Source organism: Prenolepis imparis, unplaced genomic scaffold (assembly GCF_030444845.1).
Source record: "Prenolepis imparis isolate NDT839.2.m4 unplaced genomic scaffold, iyPreImpa1.0 SCAF_3, whole genome shotgun sequence".
Taxonomy (NCBI): Eukaryota; Metazoa; Arthropoda; class Insecta; order Hymenoptera; family Formicidae; genus Prenolepis; species Prenolepis imparis.
Genome location: NW_028141161.1, coordinates 13,659,227 through 13,682,574, shown reverse-complemented (window position 1 = coordinate 13,682,574; position 23,348 = coordinate 13,659,227). Strand labels below are relative to the sequence as shown.

Here is a 23,348-nt window from a genome sequence, read left to right as displayed (position 1 = left end):
TCAAATTCTTTCGAAAGGCAAACGTCATTAAGCGATGCATTGAGTATTTTGGGGGAAAACTCGCCATTTTTCCTGACCGCTCTCTGCCTTAAGTTCGGACGAAAAACGATACTTTTAACACAAGTTTTCTAATAAAGTGCACACCCTGCGGGATGTTTTTCACAAGGCATTTGAAACTCTTGGGACCGCATAACAGGAAGGGAACATGACAGTCCGAAAACTGCCGATCTTTAGTCACATTAACGCACATGTGTACGTTTGTCCTGTTTAAACAAATATATATTTAATTACATCTTTCACGGTAAAAAAAAATATGAAACTTTCAATATTCAAGATATACTTTTCGATGACAATCGAAATTAGAACTCGCGGAAATTACGGAGCTTTTCAACCGCACACGTGGATCCTATTCTAGCCTCGTCTTCGTTGACTTTGTCGCCAAGAGATAATATCTCTCTACGTTTCGTCTTGAATGAGTTTCAATTCAGTTACCGTGTATGCCTAAAGGCGAGCTTTACGTCGCGTCGTCTGAGAGCCGCTGCGCGCCGTGCGACTTTTTGAGTCGCTTTGGTCCCACGCCGGGACTATGAACGGTGTATATACACATTAATACACACATATACGTGCACGCACGGCCTGCGATGCACTAACGTGCGGTTACGCATATACATCTACGGCGAAGCCTCGTTTTACACACGCGCGTGTATACATTACGCGCGCGATATATCGAGCGCGCATTCCTGCTCGATACCATTACGCGATCGACACCGCGCTTGTCGATATGCGCCGCGATCCCGCGGCGATACTCGTGCGTGCATTCCAAAACACGAAAGCCCTTCTAGTCGAGAAATATACGCGGTTAGGTACGAGACAGACGGAGAAGACGCCGGTCTCTTCTATCACATTACATTTTAATGGCGAATGTTTTAGCTAGAGTTTGTTGGAGACTCCTTTTTCTTGACAAAAACGTTGCTCGTTTCATGTTTACTTTTAGCTTTGTCCCTCTTCGTAACTAAGCCTGAAATTTAAATACTGATGAAACAAAGGCCATCTGAAATGAAAAATTAAAAGCCACGATTTTACTCATTTATTTCCTTTTTCGGGGATTAGATCTGATATCTTTTCAAATTCTAAATATAAAATAAGGCAGAGTGAAATTGACCGAGAAATTCATTGTTATATTTTTTTTTCTTTGTCGTTGAAAGAACGAGAGAGAGAGATTTGTCAGAAACCTCTTATTTGCAATTATTAATCACTTGCAAACTATGGGTACCTCCATATATATGATAATAATTAAAAAACTGTTGAACACCCGGTAAAGGTTTCCGGTGAACATTCGTAGTCATGATGCAGCGAATTGTAGTAAAAAACTGGCAATCATAAAATATAATACCCGCATTGACTTTACCCGTGTGCGATTACACTTTGCATGTTATATAAGCAATAATGTTCCTATGCTTATGTTTCATAAATCTTATTATAAACGTTAGCGCATCACATCTTTTAAATGATAATCTTCTCTTATTAGAGAAAATTTTTTACTCTTATCTTTGAAAAATCGATATTAGATATTTTGACGATTAAATCTTAAGTTTCTATCTAAGTAAAGAAATCTTTTTTTATCTTAAGAGGATATTAAATTTATTAATATTCTCTCTTATTAAAGTAATTGAAAATAAACTTAATTGTCGAAATTCTTTAATATCCTAAACATAAAATTAATTAAACACTTAATCTGGTATTTTCCGAAAAAAGTTTATTTGGAATTCGGCATAGAATCTTGATTACTTATGAAATATTTCGTAGAATTGTTGATACGCGTACAAAATTTACTTGAATGCGGAAAACAATGATACTCCATGAAAAATATCGTCGATTCCCGTGAAAGCTTTACGAACAAAGGATTTTACAATCTTATTATCGCGCGGGAAAAAGATTCAGACTATTTATCGACGTCTTATAAAAAAACAAAACTCGAAGAAACCGGCCATGTCAAGGTTTCGTAGCTTGTTTTCTCCTCGAATTCAGACGCATTAAAAATGCCACGTATTCGTTCACAATATTTGCAAATTTTTATGCGCACTCGAACGTCAATAGAATATACAGCTAATATCAAATATTTTTCGTCGAGAAAAATATCTCTGCTGAAACGCGCGCGAGAATGTAACAATAGTTGAATTCCCAAACGTATAAACTTTCAAAAACGAAAACTTTGTGAGGTATAAAATTTTGAAAAATTTTCATATTTTGTTTATCCTTATTTTTTTAACAAAATGATGCTAAAGGTTTAAAGTTTAAAGTCTCTCGCGATATCGATTCATAAATCCGCGATCGAGAGGAAAATGATGCGGCAGAACTTCTTCTGAGAACCTCTGGCGGCTACTTCGATTCTACTTCGACTTCCTTCGACCCGAATGCAGTGACCCGTGCTAACGATCGCGAATAGCAACGATCGATCTTCGTGATCCGGGGTGCTGTGCAAGCGAAGAAGTCGAAGACCTCTCTTCGTGAAAGTTCTTCAGAATTTCATCATATCCGAGACGAACAATTTCATTTTGTTTTTTTACCTTTAGTTTTTTCTCCGTTCCGCTCTGACTCGTTTTCTCTGATGCTGGTGTCGATGGCTTTGAAAATATTCGCCCCTCCGAAAAGTTCATGAATAATTGCGAATAGAAGAAAAATACGGTTTAAAGATGATCGGCGGTGTCGGAATTTTGTAGCAAAATCTACGGAACTTTACGCGATATGTACCGCATTTTCTGTTATTTAAAAAAAAATCATCAATGATATTATTTAAATCTTAAGAAAACCTATTATATTAATTAAATCTTAAAAGAACCTATTGTATGCTTCTATTAACATACAAGCAAAGAATGATTCTGCAAAATATTATTGTAGCTTATATATGAAATTATATATTAAATATAATAGTAGTAGAAATACAGAGTCCGGTGTACGCGAATTGGATCTAATCAATTATGCAGCGATCGTCGTCTACCTTTTAAAAGCTGCATAGACTGACAGTGACATCGTATAGGCATTGGTATACGAAGATGAGCGTATCCCATTATTCATGTAGATTATCGATAAATTATAATACGACGAATCGATAATAGAAGCTCTTCGAATTCTCTGTTGTTCCATTTCCAGGTATTATCCACCGATGTTCATTTTCTATACGTAAAAGTATGTTTCCTAGCGATTTATGCTTATAGGATGATGAAGCAAGCGCATCTAGGATAAACTGTGCATGTTATTGTGCCAGAATATGAAATGCTTTAACATCGAACGCTAAAAAACGCGAATAAAGATAAAACTCGCGTATGTATTTCTCGCTTTACATTTAATTCGGCGTGTTTTATTTAATCTTTCAGACCGAATAAATATCACGCAGTCACCTATAGGCAGTTTACCTAGTTTTATATATATATATTATCGTCACATTACAAAATGTCGAAATAAAGCGTTACTTTGTTTTCGTGTTCCACAAACCTCGATTGCAAATGCGTGCTTTCCAAAAATATTCGCAGGTTACATACTTTCGGTTGCATAAAATAGATAAAGATTATTATCTACGATAATATTCACGAGATACAATATACTTGAAAACTGAGAACTTGCTTCATACTCAAGGCATATAAATAATAGATGTAACTATCGCAACAGCTTCTATTTAAATTACAAAATTTTGTTATACTTCTCGAGCGTGTAAAATATAAGTTTCTCGATGCAATTAATATCGAACGGATTACGTCGACACGGTACAAGTTAACAAAGCTGTTTCGCGACACATGCATACGCCGCATGCTTCGGCTGTGCTTACAAGTGCAATGTACCAAACGGCATCCGGGGATAATAACCAGACGCAACCCGACAGAGACGAGTCCTGCTGGCGGTCGGCATCCTGTTGCAGTTTATCTCGCACGTGCGCGTAATGTCTCATCCGCGTTTGACGATCATCCTCACGTTGCACTTTCGTGAGGCCCGTTTGACGGTCCCGGAGCGTCAAATCAAAATCGTCGTCTACGAGAACGCAATTGCAATGAAATGCGCGAAATGCACGCTTACGTATACGCGCCGGAATGCGTCAAACGAGAGCGAAGATATCTCGTCACGTCCTCTTTATCGGCACAATTATACGCGCCGCCGCGGCGAGTCCTCGAAAACACATTTTAATACGATTGAAATCGTAAAAGTGCCGTCGCCTCTTTCTGGTCGCGAGTACACCTCTCTAAAGGCAAAATTGCCTTAATCCTCTTAACTCTGATGATGTATAGATCGCCGGGATTCCGAGCATTGCTCATGTCCCGCGCGTTGAGCAATTTTATGATTTACAAATTAGATGTATTTTCCATGACTTATAATTAGTAACAAATTAAGTATGCATGTGTTTTATTCGACTTTTACGATGAATAAGTTAGGTAATTTTAATGATTATTGATTTAAATCAAATATGAAATATTAAGTCTATACACATTCGATACTTTATTCATATAATATTGCACAGATATAAATAATAATAAAATAAAATAATTCTCATAATAAAAAATGTTAAAATTAAATCCTGCAATCTCGTTAAGAATGACGAACGTCTTGAATTTTCGTTCGTTAGTGCCGCGCAATAAAGACGATAGTCATTCTTATCAAATGCATTCTGAGAACGACGTTTAAGAATGTGCAACGCGGCGTCTTCTGATTGTATACACGACTTCTTTGAGTGGCGCCGATCACGTCATTCATCATGAAATTACCATACGATCGCCCCTCCCTCCTCGTAAACGCGCAGAGCGCATCATTTTTCCTCGGGATTCTTCGTCGAAAACGTGCGGTACATTAAATAAATATATTCGGGACAAATAAATGGCTGGTTATCAGCGGCGCGAGAGGTGGCTATGACTGTCCGCGAGCTCGCACGGGCTATAAACTAACGAGCCGCGATGCGAGACGAGCACGCAACGACGCGTTGATGCTAGGTACGGGTCTTGGTTGCTTCTACGTCTCTCCCTCGACAGGGCCGCACGTCGGCCGCATTCCAGGCCGTATAACGTGCAAAGCTCAGATTCGAACGAATTGCGTGATCGAAATAGAAACAGTTCGAAAACTTCGAGCGGTTTGAACTAATTGGTCAAACCGTTAGATCGATTCGAAATTTCGATAATTCAGAGCATGGAAAATTGGAGCGAAAATAGCAAATTTTTCTTGCTTTAAATTTATAAAAGAGTTATATTATCCAAATTAAAATGTAATATAATTGATTCTTAATCGATTTTTTTGTTAAAAATAACGAAGAGAGCATTCGCAAATAATAGACTGCGTGTGCACACGTAGTAGTAGCAGTAGCAGCAACAGCAGTCGAAAGCAGTAGTAATAGTAGTAGTAGCAGTCCAACAGACACGCACAGTAATGTAGTAGTAAATGGTGAAACCAGCAGAAAGGTAGAACACGGTGATGATTCGGTAAGCAACATCGTGGTCGGCAGTGGATACCAAAGAGGCATAGAAGAAGAAGAAGAAGAAGAAGAAGAAGTTCCTGGTGAAGACGGGAAGAAAGAGGAGGGACGGAAGGATGGCTGGTCAGAAAGTAAAGAGGCGGGAGTGAAGCAGAGGACTAGACTCGTACCTGCATTCCATTCCCACTGGTCGTGTAGATCTTTGTATAGGTGGTCGTCCTCCTCCTTCTCCTTCTTCTTCTTCTCGGCTTCATACTCCTACTCTTTTCTTTCCATGGGGAAATAGAGAGAAAGACAGGGAGAGTCCTTCTTGATAGGCTGCCCTTTCGTCTCTGCCCTACTCCTTCTCTCATCATCATTTTATTTCGGCGCCCTGTTCTTCAACCGGATCGGAGGATCCTGGCGATGAAGACATCCCGAGCATAAATTTCGCGAAATTCCCGAAATTCGCGACGATCGTCCCTGTGTGAATAGTCTCGCCTCTCTGCAAATCATTTCCATTTTATCGCGAAATTCGTTCCTGCAGGGAGAGACCAGGACGTCGTTTCCCTCTGCTCGCCGCATTCGCCATCCTCCTTCGACTTCCTATTTCTTCATCCTCCGATTATCTTCTTGCCCGAGAGCGGCATACTTCACACTTTGCGGAGTGATGGTGTACGGTCCCCTACGGCTTTCTCCATCTCTCCCTTCTCCCAGGCTCGTTTCATTAGTCGCCTCCTCCGTGGACACCCCGCGGTCATTCGCACTTTGTCCGCGATTTCGTCTATTTTTCTCTTCGAACTCCCCGTTGATAAACAGATCGCGTACACGAAGAAAAGAAATCGCGCCGCTCTGATGCACCGCGATTTCTGCCGAAGTGAATTCCGAAAGCAAATACAATATTATATGGCAACTTTATATTACAACGGACCGTACTCTTGGGAAATATTAATTTGAATTTAATCACTAAAATATTTAAATCAACTACAATTAAAGACCTAAAATTTGTATGTGCATAGAACAATCTTGAGAATGAATCTTTTACTAACGAGAAGTCGAATCTAAAATGTCATTATATGCTCTGCACTTAAAAGCGTAATGCTTAAAACATCTCGCATATTAATAAACGCTATCAGCACTTGTCCATCTTTTCCTCTCTACCAGTGAGTTTCCATTACAAAGATTAAGCAGGATTCAATGTCGTTCTCGAAATAATACCGGATCGTGGAAAAATAGCCTCGTGAGCGACATGGGAATAACTCTCGTCGGTCGTGTCGTCGGACAAATATAAACCCGTCGAGTTATTCCGGAGCTGCGGTCCTCTTAATTAGAACAATTAACCGCTCCAAGAATAGAAAGATGACGCGTCGCATCGTATCGGTCTCATGTGTGTATGTCAGCTGCATACGTTCATCGTGACAATTCGCATAGCCAATGAGCAATGTTATTGCCTTCCTATCGCGCACTATTAAACCAGGAAAACGAGTCGGACAAAAAAATGCGAAAAAGTTGAAGAAATTGTTGAAGCAATCGCACACGCGCGTGGAATGTCGGAAAAATACGAGGAAAAACTACTGAAAAGCTTTCGGGTATAAATAGCGATATCTAAATCTAAATTATTTGGTATAGATGCGATGTTCATTAATACCTTGACATTATTGTCGCTAATTATCGTTGAGAGTTAGAAAAGGAAAACAAGGGATGGGTAGTTTGTATAGAAAAAAAATTATGGAAATAGACTGGAACGTGTTAGAAAGATACGTACATAAAAAAAAACTCTCCCTTGTATATGTTTAATTTGCGAATTCGTATACAGGCAACACACGTGCGCTACGTGTCGCTCAAAAGTTTAGCAAACTTTCGCAAAAGTATAGGCGGTAACCCCGTCGTTGCCGAAACACGAAACGTCGACTACGCGGAACGAAAAGTTCGGCAGCCCCTTCGGCAACCTCCATGTTGTCGCACGTGCTCGATGCTTTTACTATAGTGTATAACGCAAGCATCCCGAATGATTCACGTACATCGGATCAGACAGTTCGATTGCAGGCATGCTATTTATTTATTATATGACGAATCGAAATCTCATAGACTGATGACAAAAAAAAAGAAGTAATACAAGTATTTATACACAGAGAGAATTTTCTCTTAGAATTTATCCTTAAAATTATCGTAATTGTAGGACAATATGGTATGGAAAGAATTATATATGAGAATTTCTCTGATTAATATTTATCATAATAAAAATAATAATATCTATTACAATAAAATATAAAATATGTTTGATTAATTTTACTAAACTGCACAGTAAAATTAATCAAACATTTTATATTTTATTGTAATAGATATTATTATTTTTATTTTGATAAATATTAATCAGAGATATTCTCATATAATTCTTTCCATACCATTTGTCCCAAAATTACCATGATTTTAAGGATAAATTCTAAGAGAAAATTCTCTCAGTGTAATCAAAAAATTTGACAGATACAGTATTTCTGAAATCGAAAGAAAATGAAAATATAAGATGCATGATTCTTACAAGAGTTTTACATTGCCAAAGTTACAAAGTTGTAGTTTCAAAAGTCAAAGGTTGCTTAAATGAAGAAATAAAATAAAAGATGCAACATCCAATAATCAATAATTGTCGAAATCGTAAAAGTAAAAAAAAATTAGCTCCATCCGAGATAATCACCGACGATTGCATCTCTCTTCGCTCACTCGTTTACACGTTTATAGACAGATTTTGTTTAATTGGAGCAATTTTCTTTTAACCTATTTCGTATAAGCGAATAATTTTAGGGCTAACAAACATAGTTCGATATCTCGGCCTTCGTGCAGCGAAGTTTCTATTGATCGTGAGTTAGTTTAGAGCAAATTACGTCAATCGGGAAGAAGGCTCTTCTCCATGACATACCCGCGGGTAACTATTGACTTGCTTGCAACGATATCGTTTCACAATAATTGAATAAATTATGAAAAAGAGAAGGGGAAGGGGGAAGAGATAAATACTTGATATCGATATCTTATCATTACGTCTTTCTATCATTACTATCGGTATTCTAATTATAATCCAAAAGTAGTTGGCGCGCCCGAGACGCTGCGTAATGCTTAATTAGACCTGTCTTTCGCCATTATATAACTTTAATATTTAACATTAAATTTTATTATAATTCTCAAATTAAAATTTTGTTAAAGTTCAGGTTCAGGTTCTCCACTTTTGTTAATTCATTATCAATTTTTGCAAAGATTTTTGAAAAAGGACGATAAAGTATTAATATGACAAGTATTAATAAGAATGTTAGACGTCAAATTAAAATATTTATGAATGTCAATCTTATTATACTCTACGAAAAATAAATTTTTCACTATATCTCTCAAAAGAAACCCAGTTTAAAGTAAGAAAAACTCAATTTCAAATTGAATTAAGAAAATAAATACGAAGGGAACTACTTAAATAAATATTGTTTCTTGTTCACCCAATTATTTTCAACTCCCCACGTGAGAAATAAATTCGAGAAGAACGACAGCCTTGTCAAGGTGCTCTGCTCCGCGCGATAGGACTTGCATGGAAAACATCTGCCTCGTAGTATATATAATACATACACCACCCCAGGTCGTCCATCCCCGTCTCATGATCGCATGCCCTACGTACGTGGTATTCGTTTAATCGGCATTCACGATTGTGGCTCGGCGATGACATCACGCGCCGCCGCCGCCGCCTTTTTTCAATGCGGTTTTGTAACGCGTTAATGTTTCTTTAATCGCTCGTTACCCGCGCATGCTTGCCGCGCGAGATGTTCTCCGAACCATATTGAATGCCCAGCGCCTCCATTGTATGCAAATCGATCTCGGGACGTGTCACATTTGCGAGACTGTAACGCTCAAATATCGACCTTTGCTTCGCCTTGTATTATGTGTCCGGTCTCGGTGGAAAAATTAAGGAGTCTTCACACGTTACACACATTATATCTCGAGTAGTGATACTCACCTATCTTATAACCTGTCCATGACGAAAAATTATAAAGTGTCAAATAATTTTTATTATTAAGGAAAAAATTCACTCTTTGTCTTATACGATTAAATCTTCAATCTTTTGCGTGTTATTATCATTTTTTTTCCGCGAATAACGCAGTTTATGATATCGATAAAGTATAATGGACATCAGTATAAAATTTCCATTCTGCAAAAAACTTTTAAACTTTTTTATCATAGATTTTTTTGTATATTATAAATTTAAATACAAGTGGCGCAACAACTTTCTTGTATAAGGCTAATTTTCTCGGATTAAAAATATTATACCTAGTATTAGTAGTAACTTCGAATTTTACACAAAATATTGAATAAAAATAGTTAACAAAGAGTGACATGAATTGCAAATGATGTTAATCTTCTGAATGACGTAAAAGTCCAAGAGAGATATTTAAAAGACGTATTTAAAAAATTAAAATTCTTTTTAACTAAACATTATGTCTATATTATATAAGCAGAATAGTCATAATCGCAAATAAATTAAGTTACACACAAAAAAGAAATTAAAGACAGCAGAGAATCTATCTTCCAGATATCAATGCGGTTCGACAGCTGTGTAAACGTTCGTGTAAGACGATCTATCGTGAAGAGAAGACGCGTGATGTATCGTGAGTGAATAACGATCGGGCTCTAACGAGACTCAGATAATCTCCCAATATCTTTTTTTGTTGGATTTTTTTTTTCGACTACTGTATCGAGCTCCGGAATCGATTCGCGCCACGCAACGCGACGCGGATGTGTCACGCACGTATACACCCGATCCGACCCAAGTGCGTGCGTGCGTGCGCGAGATTCTCCATAGGGGTCTGTCACGCGTACAAATAGCTGACCTCGCTTCGTCGCCTCTATCAATGGCTTGCCGCTGGACTGAATGACTTTTACGCCTCTTCCGCTTACTACGCCCTTTCGCACGAGGCGGTTCACGCGAGATTAAAAACCGGTATAAATTTCGATGAGCTCAGCTCTCTTGATGACGCGAACGCAAAAAAATTAGAATCTTATGTATTATTGTATCATGAATAAATATAAGAATTATTTTTTTATACGCGTCCAGACTAAAATGTCGAGATTTGACAATTCGAGAGTCTATCAGTTTCAAACTTTTACTAAGAAGGGGGGGGGGACAACAAAGAATAGAACTATTCTTGAAGAAAAAATATTTTAAATGTACATAGAGAGAATTTTCTCTTAGAATTTACCCTGAAAATCATGGTAATCGTGAAACAATATGGTATAGAAAGAATTTTATGAGAATTTCTCTGATTAATATTTATCACAATAAAAATAATAATATCTATTACAATAAAAATATAAAACATGTTTGAGTAATTTTGCCATGCAGTTTAGTAAAATTAATTAAACATGTTTTATATTTTTATTGTAATAGATATTATTATTTTTATTGTGATAAATATTAATCAGAGAAATTCTCATAAAATTCTTTCCATACCATATTGTCCCACGATTTACCAGAAAATTCTCTCCGTGTATAAATATATTTACACATTTTGTGATAAATATCTATTGACGTTCATATAAATTGTTTATATAAATTTGATGCTGCCTTAAATTTTTTTTCCAGTGCATGTGTGAAACACGACTCGTATATCTTTTGGTTTGTTGTGGGAATTTAATTTGCTTGATAACTTTGCTTGATAAATTTTTGTGTAATAAGTTTTTTTTTGCTATGCACTAAATTATAAACATTCAAACATGGACTGGATCATGCAGAATATTTAGTCGGTAACACAGAGAACTTGCATGAAGAATATGAGCCATGACCATGTAGAGATCACGCTATACTTACACTGGGTATAACTTGAGTTCTACTGTCGATACAAGGTATCCTTAGATAAGTATACCGGCTGTTTCCCCTAAGATCAATTATCAACATGATCATTATTATTATTATTATTACTATTTTTTAAAAAGCCGCGATGTGAGTTCTTGGTTCCTGGACGAATTGATATTTTATAATTGTTAGAAATAAATATAATTTTTTTTTTAATTTTTTGCTTTCATTGATAAATAATGTATTGTTATATAAACAATAATTATACATGATTAATAAAACATTATAAATTTTTCATTAATAAATATATACACAGAGAGAATTTTCTCTTAGAATTTACCCTAAAAATCAAGGTAATCGTGGGACAAATCGTGGCATGGAAAGAATTTTATGAGACTTTCTCTGATTAATATTTACCACAATAAAATTAATAATATCTATTACAATAAAATATAAAATATGTTTTATATCTTATTGCGATAGATATTATTTTTATAGTGATAAATATATTAATCAGAGAAATTGTCATAATATTCTTTCCATGCCACATTGTCCCACGATTACCTTGATTTTTAGGGTAAATTCTAAGAGAAAATTCTCTCAGTGTATGAATGTCCCGTGTTTATTACATTAGTAATTAGTTATCAAATGTATCCTTTTCTTCTTTCTATATTACTATTTATTTCGTATTTCTTATTGTTCTCTGGATATAACAAATACGTATTTAATCTCTTACATATTTTTTCATCACATGAATTCATTATTATGCATCTCGTAAATGTAATTCCATGTATTCAGTTTTTCATATGAAAATTCATTATTCAAATGAAAATTACAATACTCTGTGTTCAACTCAAATTACTCTCAGCACAAAAGCAGCAAAAGTGTGAACCTGAGGAATTAGATTTATCCACCTGAATAATTTAATTCGCGATACATTGATTCGATATACGTCGAAGAATTATTCCAATAATCGTTCTGCGATTCGATCCTTTCGGTTATTCGTACAGACGATTATATCAGGCAACATTTCGCAACGAGATAAAACGCATCTCGATAACAGCTGGGCAACTTCGCGCACGTACATTACGATGTTCCGGCGATCTTCGCTCGTTAAGTTTTACGATCGTTCAGGACCGTCCGATAACCGTCGCGGCTGATCTGACCGCGTTAATTAGATAAAAGCGGCGATCGAATTCTCGGAAGGATTCAGGCGTAATCAGCGAACGAACCGGTCGGCGGTGCCAGCTATTACGAGATATCGACATTAAGATGCGTCATACTTCCCTTCTTTATAACGTGCCTCCTCCGCTATTCCAGAAATATACAGAATGGAAAACAGTGAACACCGTTCAAGAAAGTGCATCGGATGACAGTTCAAAGTTTCGTTACAGTCTCGTAAATGTCCTAGCCCCCAAAAAGTCACTGAACAAGTCTGCCCAGTCGTAGATTGTACAAGAAATTCGAAATTAATTTTTCCTCAAAAAACAATTTCGCGAAAAGCTATAATATTAAGATTCTTCATTATATTCAGAGAAAAAGAAAAAGAGAGAACGTAGACACTATCTTGACGTTTGAACTTTACATTAAATTTCTATCAAGATAACATCCAGTTAAAATCGATTGTAAAGCAGGAGATTCGTCAACTATTTACATCTTCGTTTAATTCACCAAAATTCATCAATGTTGAGTAATCACTAATGATTATCGAGAATGCAACGACAAAAAAACAATCGTCACATTAATTAAGGATTTAGCTTCTGGTACTCCTCTTTCTGTATTTGAAAGACCGAATCCTCGAGTGCTCGTTGCTCCTCTTTTCGCTGACGTTCTCTTCCATGGAATATATAGCCATCGGGTCGCGAGGTCGCGCCGTATCTTTATCAGGACTCCGTGTAACTGCCGCCGTGCCGTTATCAGCAGACCGATAAAGCACGTATAAAATAATGTATATACCGCGATGGACCCTTACGAACGTTTACTGTCCAATAGCGAAACCGTAAAGAATCGTAAAATTGCGTTCATCCACGTTCACTTCGTATCCGTTCATGCGAAAATTAAGTCCTTAAAATAGACTAATTTTTTTTAAGGGATTAAAATCCGGCAAATTGACTAATCAAATTAATTCACAAATAGTATGTATTCTATACCATTTGTAAAGAAGAGATATATTCATTACCCCTCTCTTTTTCGAAAAGATTACAATTAAATTATTGTTAATATAATTGATAATTATCGCGGAATTTTTTTTTTACGATAAAGACAATCAAATGAAAATTACGATTACGAAATAATTATAATAAATAGTTAAATCTCAAATTGAGTTGGCTATGAGAGCCCGGGCGCAGTTAATCAAGCGCATGCTTATTAGATTGAATATATTTAATATAAAATTACATAGATGATGATAGCGATTACATAATTAATAATAGCGAACGTTATCCGTTTAATTTTCATACCTTCATCTATTGTATGCGCTGAAGAAGGCTCAAAGAAAGAGCCGAAACGTTCGCTATTATTAATTATGTAATCGCTATCATCATCTATGTAATTTTATATTAAATATATTCAATCTAATAAGCATGCGCTTGATTAACTGCGCCCGGGCTCTCATAGCCAACTCAATTTGAGATTTAACTATTTATTAAAACTTAGCAGAGCCGTAACGATTGTGTTTAATTTAATTCAATCTTGTCATTTTAGAAATAATTATAATTGAAGTGAGAAATAGCAAAAGAAAAGCCGTCGTGTTAAAGAATGCGCAGGTGCCGCATTGCTGCGAAACATTTAAGGAATTAACAGACATGCGATAATACGCGTTTATGTAAGACACGTTTATTCCTCTGCGCGCAAGGATATTAAACATCGGTTTTTAAATCGCCTTATAACATTCCCTGCTGGTATGATGAAAACCTCCCAAGTAGATCTGTCGATTAAGGATCGATGGAGAGTTTAAATATCACTGATCATCGTTCCTCGCATTCCTCGAGGTCATCGTATTCGGTCCGTGTGATGTTTGACCTGTCCAGCGACACCGCTTTCCGTGGTGTGTCTCACACTCCAAGAACGCGTCAATTTATTCTCAAATATTACCATAATTTCATTAAGAATGTAACAGTGTTTTGCTAACAATTAGTAATTTTTTTTCTATAAATAAGTATACAGATTTTTAAACTCACTATATATATAGAACAACACAAGCGTGCGCTATGCGCGCGCCATTCCTCGATTTTATATGAAAAAGAATGATATTTTTATATCAAGTTTGTTTAAACTTGATCAATATTTTTTGACAGAAATCAGCTGATAACTGTCAAAAAATATTAATCGAGTTATAAAGCATTATAACATTTTAAATTAATAACATTTAAAACATTTTATAATTTTTTGTGTTTATTAATTTCTTCATTCTTAATTTATTTATTCTTAAATTATTAAATTCTTAGTGTTTATAATTTTTATTACATACTATTATTTTAAAATTTAATTAGCAAATTAATGCTTTAATCAGCTGATTTGTGCCAAAAAATATTAATAAAGCGATAATTTGCTAATTAAATTTTGAAATAATAATATGTTATAAAATGTAAAATAGTAATATGTTGTAAATAGTATGTTATAATGCCTTATCTGCGATTAATATTTTTTGACAGAAATCAGCTGATAACTGTCAAAAATTCAATCAAGTTTAAAGAATTATGACATATTATTTAAAATATATTATTATTTTAATTTTTATAATATATTCTTATTTTAAAAATTAATTAGTAAATTAACGCTTTAATCAGTTGATTTGTGTCAAAAATTTAAAATAATGTTTTAAATAAAATATAGTACTTTAAATTCGATTAATATTTTTTGACAGTTATCAGCTGATTTCTGTATCATTCTTTTTAACATAAAATCGAGGAATAGCACGTGCACACCCTTGTGTTGTTTTAGTCCCTCTTTCTAAAAAAAGCCTATAAAGTCGATTCTCGCAAGTATTGTTGCCTCTTTTTCGCTATGTTGATTAGCTGTCTTAATTTACGTTGTGCGTTATCATCGCGAGGATTAGCAATTTGACAGTTTGTTCAAAATAAAATTAAATAAAATAATGTTTTAATACTTTAAATTTGATTAATATTTTTGACAGTTATCAGCTGATTTCTGTCAAAAAATATTAATCGCGGACAAAGTATATATATTATAACATATTATTTACAACATATTAATATAATTAAAATAATAATATTTTGTAAGTAATATATGTTATAATACTTTATCCGCGATTAATATTTTTTGACAGAAATCAGCTGATAACTGTCAAAAATATTAATCGAGTTTAAAGTATTATAACATATTATTTAAAACATATATTATTTTATTTAATTTTATTGTGGACAAATTGTCAAACTGCTAACCTTTGCGATGATAGCTGCTCGATGCTATGAATATAACGCAGAACGCGAATCGAGACAACAATCAGCACCGCGGAAAAGTGACAACAATGTTAATAACATTTTTTTAGAATGGAAATCTTTACGTTGAAATCGATGCGTCTTTGTTTCATTGTTATATTTTAATTATTGTTATGAAATATTTATAATTAATTTTAATTGATTTTATTTTGATTTTTTTACATTTTATATTTTTTTCGAATTTTGCTTTATTATGTTGTGGAATTATCATTTGTTTCGTCAGACTCTTGAGAGGCGAACATTACCGTTAGTCCGATCTATCGACACATTTTCTAATGATCTCTTAAAGATACGTTGACGACGGACAAGTATTCAATTCCCTCCCGCTCGAACTTTAGAGAGATGACAAATTTATAAAATACAGAATAAAATGTTTTCGCACAGTAATCCATTTGAATTTAATTTGGTCCACTAATTTCTGTGTTTCTTGATCGCTTAAAACCTTAGCTGACTCATTATCAGAATTAATACGGTTCGTCGATGTAACACATGATATGTATGCAACAAAGCTGAGGAATGTATTATTTAGGGAAACGCATGTGTGTATCCATTGCATAACAAATGCATCATTCGCCATTCTCTTTTCTTCCCTCAAAGGAGCTTAAGACACAGACAACGAATAGGGCGGCGGTCACGAAGGGTGACCGATTCTCGAAATTACGATTTTCGGCAACGTCTGGCACACGTCTGCCTGTTATTTTAGGACGTTCACAGAAATTCGAGGCCCGGTAAGAACGTCTCTTTTTCCCCGAGGGCATCGGCCATCCGTCGCGCCCCACTTTAAAAATCCGCAGAAGTGAAAGCTGTGAATGCAAAGAAGAAGCCCTCTTTCTGCTTTTCTTTTATTCTTTTTTCTCTCTCTCCTTTTATTCTTTTCTAGTTTGCAACTGTTGTTTTTTTTCTATTTTCAGGACGTTGCGACATGGAAAATGGGAGAAGGAACATGAAGAACACCTAGCACTTGCAGAAAATCTTAATTGTATAAAATCTCGCTGTAGAAAAAAAAAAAAAATCTTTTAAGCAATTCGAGATTAACATATCATATATTTCTAATTAATAAATATAATCTTAGAATATACGGATTGGACGATGCTATCGAGCTACGAAATTGGAGTCATCGCCGGGGCAATTAAGACAAAACTGGTTTTCACAATGAACTGACAGATAGATATGATTCTGAGATCATTGTGAAAGCTGATTTTGTTGAAGTATCAACGGGACGAGCCTTGATCACGTTAAGCTCGAAGAACAAAGATGGAAGCAACACGAATAGTAAGTTTTGGGAGATTAAAATACGTAATAGCATATATATGATTAATATTAGCTTATACATAATATCTATATCTATACAAAAAAACTTATTTAAATAAAAGTTATATATAGATTTATGTATAATCAGAACAATATAAATAAATATAAATATATGCAGCTAACTATATATAATAAAATACATAGAATGATTAGCAATCTTAGCAAAAATATGGTTTTTTTACTAGAAATAGAAAAAAATAAAAATTATATGCAAATTTATCGAGATCACATTGTTTTCGACACGAAATGATGAGACAATGAAAAGCGGAAAGCGCTTTATAATGACAAATATATAAACGCGCGTATTCGATAAGATATTTTCGCATTTTATTTAAGATATTTTAAGATATACCCTTATACTATATATTATACATAAAATAAATTGGCATACAAAGGATTCAACGCAGGATAAAACACAAGTAAGTAAGACTATGATATCAGCTGAAAGCAATGTTTTCCCTCGAGAGGAAAAGAACATTCTAACGGATACTCACCAATTAAACATTTAGAGCGCGAAGGAAAGAGAGAGAGAGAGAGAGAGCAATGTACATTTTTTTTGTCGGAATTTCCGGTAGTGATTTATCAAACGGGAAAGATCATATCTGACGGACGCGGACGGCGGCAAGAAACGACTCCTCGAAGTCACGAGAAGAAGGAGAATATGCTTCGTGATGCCTCCTCGTATCCCATACCCGCGTGCACGCACCACGTGTCCATGTCTGCCTACGTCATCCTATGTATTACATCTCTATATACGCGTGCACGTATGTCGCGTGTGTATATTAGTGGGATATACGTACGCATTGCGTATATAGATATTCTAATACAGGGCCTAATAGGCCCGCCTGGCGCTATCAAGTGTCAAACGGACCGAACGTAGGAAAAAGTCCTAAAGGCGCGTATCGCGGGGTTCTCTTTTTGACGAAAAGCAGCCGGACGCGCGAGAGTCGGCAGGAAACTTTATACGATGTCCATATAATAACACCGGCATCTCGCGACGTTCGAACCCGCGCGGGTCTCGACGGGATACACTATCGGGCACTTTGGAAACCCTTGCCTCGCGTCAGGCGCATGACAGCTCGAAGGAACGACGGAGTGTCCTCGAGCCTCTGAAGAACCCGGCCGTCTCTCGGGTCCTTACACGTTAAAGATCCTCGAGCCGGACAAATTCGGCTTCTCCGAACGTTGGGCGCATCCTTCGCATTCCTCGAGGACGCGAGCACGCTCTCCTCTTCTGCGGATCTCTCTTACAATAGTGGATAACTTTTGAGTCAATCCGTTATGATGGAGATAACGCAAGCATTAAACTTTCTCTCTTTTCTCTCTCTCTCTCTTTCTTTTACCGATAAAGAACAAGGTAAAGATTAGTATGCTATAATTAATCAAATATTTTTTTGTTTTATTATATGTATATATTATTTAATATTTTTTTTTTTAAATACCACGAAATATTAAAATTTGCTCGCATGGCATCATCGGCGGTATAGATTCGTCATGTTTTCCCGGTAAAAGCTGTGCGTGCGGCGGCGGCTCGTAAAAATCACCTGGCAAATTGGAGAGGCCGAGGTGATATACGATGTGCCGCTCGTGTTTCGCCGTCGGTGACGGTGAACTTAGCTGGTACCGGTATCGGAGAAGTAACGCTATTGCGGGGGTCGTTGGTGGCCGCGAAATGTCGGTCGCGCGTTAATAACCCGCTCCGGTTCGGGTGGACCGGATGAAATTTATGATCCCACCAACGTTTTGACAAGCGCGCGAGGAAATTTATCGGCGCGTAGCGAGAGGAAAGAGAGGAGAGGAGGACGTGGTGCAAGGTGGCACTTTTTCGTTGGCCAACCCAGGGCGACCATGTTTTGAGCTATTAGACGAAACAAGGCCTCGCTGTTTTACGACCGCTCGCGACCCGGAGCGTGCCATCGGGGCACGATCCACCGTCGTAAACGTGAAAGCTCGGGGAACGTTCTCCGATCTGGCGCAATCGAGAAACCTTAGATTTTGTGGTCCGAAGAAAGAAAGAATGATCTCTAATCGGAATGCGTAAAAACGTCCCATTACTCCAATTTAAAAGTGTCATATTATTTTTAATTTGTAGCGAAAGGAATTATTATAATGATGAAACGAGCAATGCACTGAAAAATATGCAATGAAAGATGATCAATTCTAATTATTATTTATGATATTATCGCTTCCTTCATTATTTATTAGAAAATTTTATTACGTGAAACATTTGGGAGAGAATCGAAGATACTTTAACTCATCTTCTACAATAAACTACTTCAACAATAAACTACAGTTTTATTCGTGGAGATTAAAGTATGTTATCTTAAAGTAGACGGTGAAAAATATATATCGATCTTCCAATAATAATTAAATTTTAATAACATTTTAGTTGACGGAGTAACAGGAGGGAGAGAAGTAATATTTTCTACCCAACGAGGGTCTATGATTGTTAATTGCTTATTATTCAAGTTACGGTCGAAACGAATGAGCTTTTTCGAGAAGGGCGTTAAAAAATGTGATATAATAAAATTGAATAATTAGCTGGCGCCGGGGTCACTTTTCGAAAAAACCGCACTCGAATTTCCGTCTTATCGGTCCAGAATTCTTATATCATCACGGCAAAAGCGAGACGACTTTTACGAGCCATCGTCGTCGTCGACGACGTCATCGTCGTTGCGAAGAGAGTTTTAAATGACATCGTAAAAGTGTCCTGGCATGATTTTCTCGAAAACTCGTAAATCCTCGTTTCGTGCGAGAGCAACCACTTGTGCCTCGCTCGCTCGCATGATTATTGCGGCCGAGAAATGTCATTTTGACAACCCGAACACGCGCGTACAAGTGCGAAGGAATGCTAAATAAATTGTTCTTTTCCCACACCGATCGGATGGCCTCTTTTCATTTTTTATTCTCGTGGAGGAAAATCGCTCGTCGATATATCTCGTATCGATAAAAATAATTAATCAATTAAAATATATATGCGATTGCAGAAATATTTTATCTCTCTATTTTCTCGTAAATCACTCGACGTGGAGGAGGACCGCGAAAGGAGGAGTTAATGAATCGCATCGCGTTCTCCGTCGCGCATAATCGATAGCCGCGCTCATTCTCACATTGGAAGCTGCAGGAGAGAGAACCGCTTTTTGCTGGTCGCGGCTGGTCCGCCATCGCTGACCAGCGATGCACGTGCATAATGCACGGCACACGCACGCGTACGCACGTCTGTCTTCCCCGTCTTCCTCGCCTTCTCCCTCTATGTCCGAGCTCGCGGATGTGCGCACCATCGCACACGCGATTCGCTCAAGTTGGCGAACAGCGAGGTCCAGCCGACTCTCTCTTTCTCTCTATCCGCTCTATCCTCTCTCTTTCTGCCTATCTTTCTTTCCCGGCCGTCATCATCTCGGGGATCCGAGCTTTTATCGGGTCCGAATCGCCGCTAGCCGCTTGGCCACATGTGTGCCAAGCAAAAAGTCCCGCCTTGAGGCTACGCTCTCGCCTTCGTCCTCCCTTATGCGTGCGTGCCCTCCGAGCTTTGAGGATCGCGACCGAGGCGGGTGGCCGAGGGTAATAAATTTATGACCGCTCGCGGTCGACGGAATTTGCAAACGAACGCGGAAGAGAGACGATCGTGCCGTGGAAGCTTCGTCTTCCGACGTTGGCTGCTGATTTTATTTTAAACTCATCAATGTGTGAGGAGATATAATAAACTTGATGAAAAAATATTTTCTAATCATAGATAATTTCAATGCAATAAGATTGTAAGCACTTTAGATTAATGTGATTTTAAAACTCTATTATTTAAAAAAGATTACTTATGTTTATTGCAAAATAAGCACCGTATAAATATTAAAATAAATAAATGGATCGAGCCATCTGCTGTATCCAGCTGTCCGGCAACGTTGCGTCTTGGCATCGTGCTCTTGCAACTTGACCCCGAAAGACCTCTCTATCAAGCTCACAGACAATACACGGCGACGATAATTTCCCTTTTTTCCGCTAAGAGAGAGAGAGAGTGAAAAAACCGGGGAAAACTCGCGCATAGGACAACGATAAAAACTTTTGATGAGGCCGCGCCATCCGCGTTTAACGACTCGATATCCATATCGATTCTTATCCATATCCCGCCTTGACGATAATACATCTGACTCTTTAACCAATTATGTCTCGATTGCGTAATTGTGCCGATTCGTCACGATCAGATCCCAAAAAGCACTCTTGGAGTGCATATAAATTTTTTCCACTCCAATTCTTATCAAATCGGTCCTCTTATCGCAGTGAAATAACGTGCGAAGCCCACAAAGAGGTCAATCACCGGCGATTCGTCATTAATACTGCATTTATTTTGCTCATTACAGTTTGCGTTGGCGTTTTAATTACGAACAATATTTGTTTAATATGAAGGTCGGAAGATAAAATTGGATCGGGATGATTGGGCGAATCTTTTTATTTTATTTTATGGCAACAATTGTAGTCATCTGACAGCAATGAAATATATATTTGACACATTTAAATTTTTACGTAAAAGTGCAGTGAAAACTGAATGAAATGTTCAACATCTTTCAAAAACCTAATGCAGAAATAATATTTCTAATCTTATTAATATCTTCTATGATACGCGCGATACACGTAAAAGTTTTTAAGCTCGATAAATTCGAAGGTATAGATATGTTGAGTTTCTTAATAAATTCATAGCCGTCTCGTTTTGATTTTCGAAAATAAAAATTGCTGATCATGTTCACTCAGTAAGATATTGTATCTACGATTAATTGTAAAATTCGAAACAACTTAGAATTGTTTTTTATTGACGTCTGTATAAACCACAACATCGCGGTTCAACTCTTGAAACTTAAAAGTCAACCTAAAAATCATGCTAACAATTTTTCCAATAATTGAGTTCTTGCCTCGGAAACTAATGAAGCTTTTTACCGTCCAATAAATTAAAAATAAATAATTTAGATCGCATAAAACCGAACAGGTTTCGTTCGTTGGCTTTGATGGAAAGCCATGCGCGCGTCACATCGCCGATAACGTGATCGCGCAATAACAATACTGAGTTATAAATTATAATAATAGCCGAGAACATTGTAATCGGAGCCGCAATTAGTCTCAGTCGCCACTGGGTGACCTGAGTGGGGAGCGGGTTTATTGTGTTCGACCGTTATCGCGGCAATTTTTCATCGCGATTTCCGATAGAAGCTCCTTCTCGCTTGATCGTTTGTGTCCACTTGAAGGAATGTTTGCGTTTATCTACGTATAGTTTTGAAAAAAAGAAACTTAACAAATTTCTTTATCCATTTGTTTAATGACTTGTAGGACACCGAACGTTAAGTCTTGGAAAGAGAATAATTATTTATGATACTGTTACCCCGTCTTGCTTAATACTAAAAAAAAATGTGTGTCACCGATTGGAGAAGTCTATATATTTTTAAATATTTTTTCTTTAATTATAAAAGAATTATTTAAATTATTTAATACATATTAAATAATAATTGATTTTTAGAAACTATATTTAAACATGTTTAGAGATAGCTTCTTAAAAATATTAAAAATATATGAATAAATACTATATAAGTAGTGAGTATATTTTCTTGTATTATCTTATGAGATGATATAAAAGTGTTATATTCGTATTTTAATAATCGAGAAATAATTGCGTCACTGATAAGACACAGATTTAATTGTTACAATAATTTTAGCTATTAAAATTGCAAATATGTCAAAATGGAAGTCGTAAAACTTTTTTTCCCAATATATGTTTATTATATCGGCAATTTTTAAACACTATTGACAAATTGACGGATCGACATATTTCGTATTCTCGATTACAAGGGCTCGTACACGAGACGAATCAGTAGGTCACGTGTCGGTGTCGCCTCTCGAATTTCAAAAGCTTCTTGAAACCGGGTCTGAGAAGTGAGACGTACCTGCTGCGTGTCATGATTATACGGTGCGTCGAAGTCGCTCGTTAAGAGAGCCGAAAGGAGAGGGTAAAATTCTCCGTATATAAATGTCGCCAGTATTGTGACGCGCGTTTTTACCCTTCTATATAATAATTATATGTAAATTATCTCTTGCATATATTACATCCTAATATTTTTTTACGGTTTTTATTTTATCAAAACTTCAATTCAAACTATGATTTTTATTCTATCAAACTTCATTATGATGTCATTCAGTTGGATATCGATTCCTCTTTCTTGCCGGAATATTAAAAGCTACGACGATAATGCGCGAATTCGTACAGCGTGATTTCGCTAAGCCTGATAATATTCACGGGTACACTTGTATTATACACATGGTGCTTCTAGTACCTCGATACTGGTGGATACTC

The 23,348-nt window shown here is 36.4% G+C and overlaps 1 long non-coding RNA gene across 1 annotated transcript in view; it reads left to right on the top strand.

The window, feature by feature from the left end:
- LOC145934438 (uncharacterized) overlaps positions 1-17,129 on the top strand; it is a 49,251-nt gene extending 32,122 nt beyond the window's left edge. The window contains exon 4 of the long non-coding RNA XR_014425027.1: positions 16,621-17,129. This is a non-coding gene — a long non-coding RNA (uncharacterized LOC145934438). The remainder of the gene's footprint in view (positions 1-16,620) is intronic.
- The last annotated feature ends 6,219 nt before the right edge of the window (positions 17,130-23,348 follow it).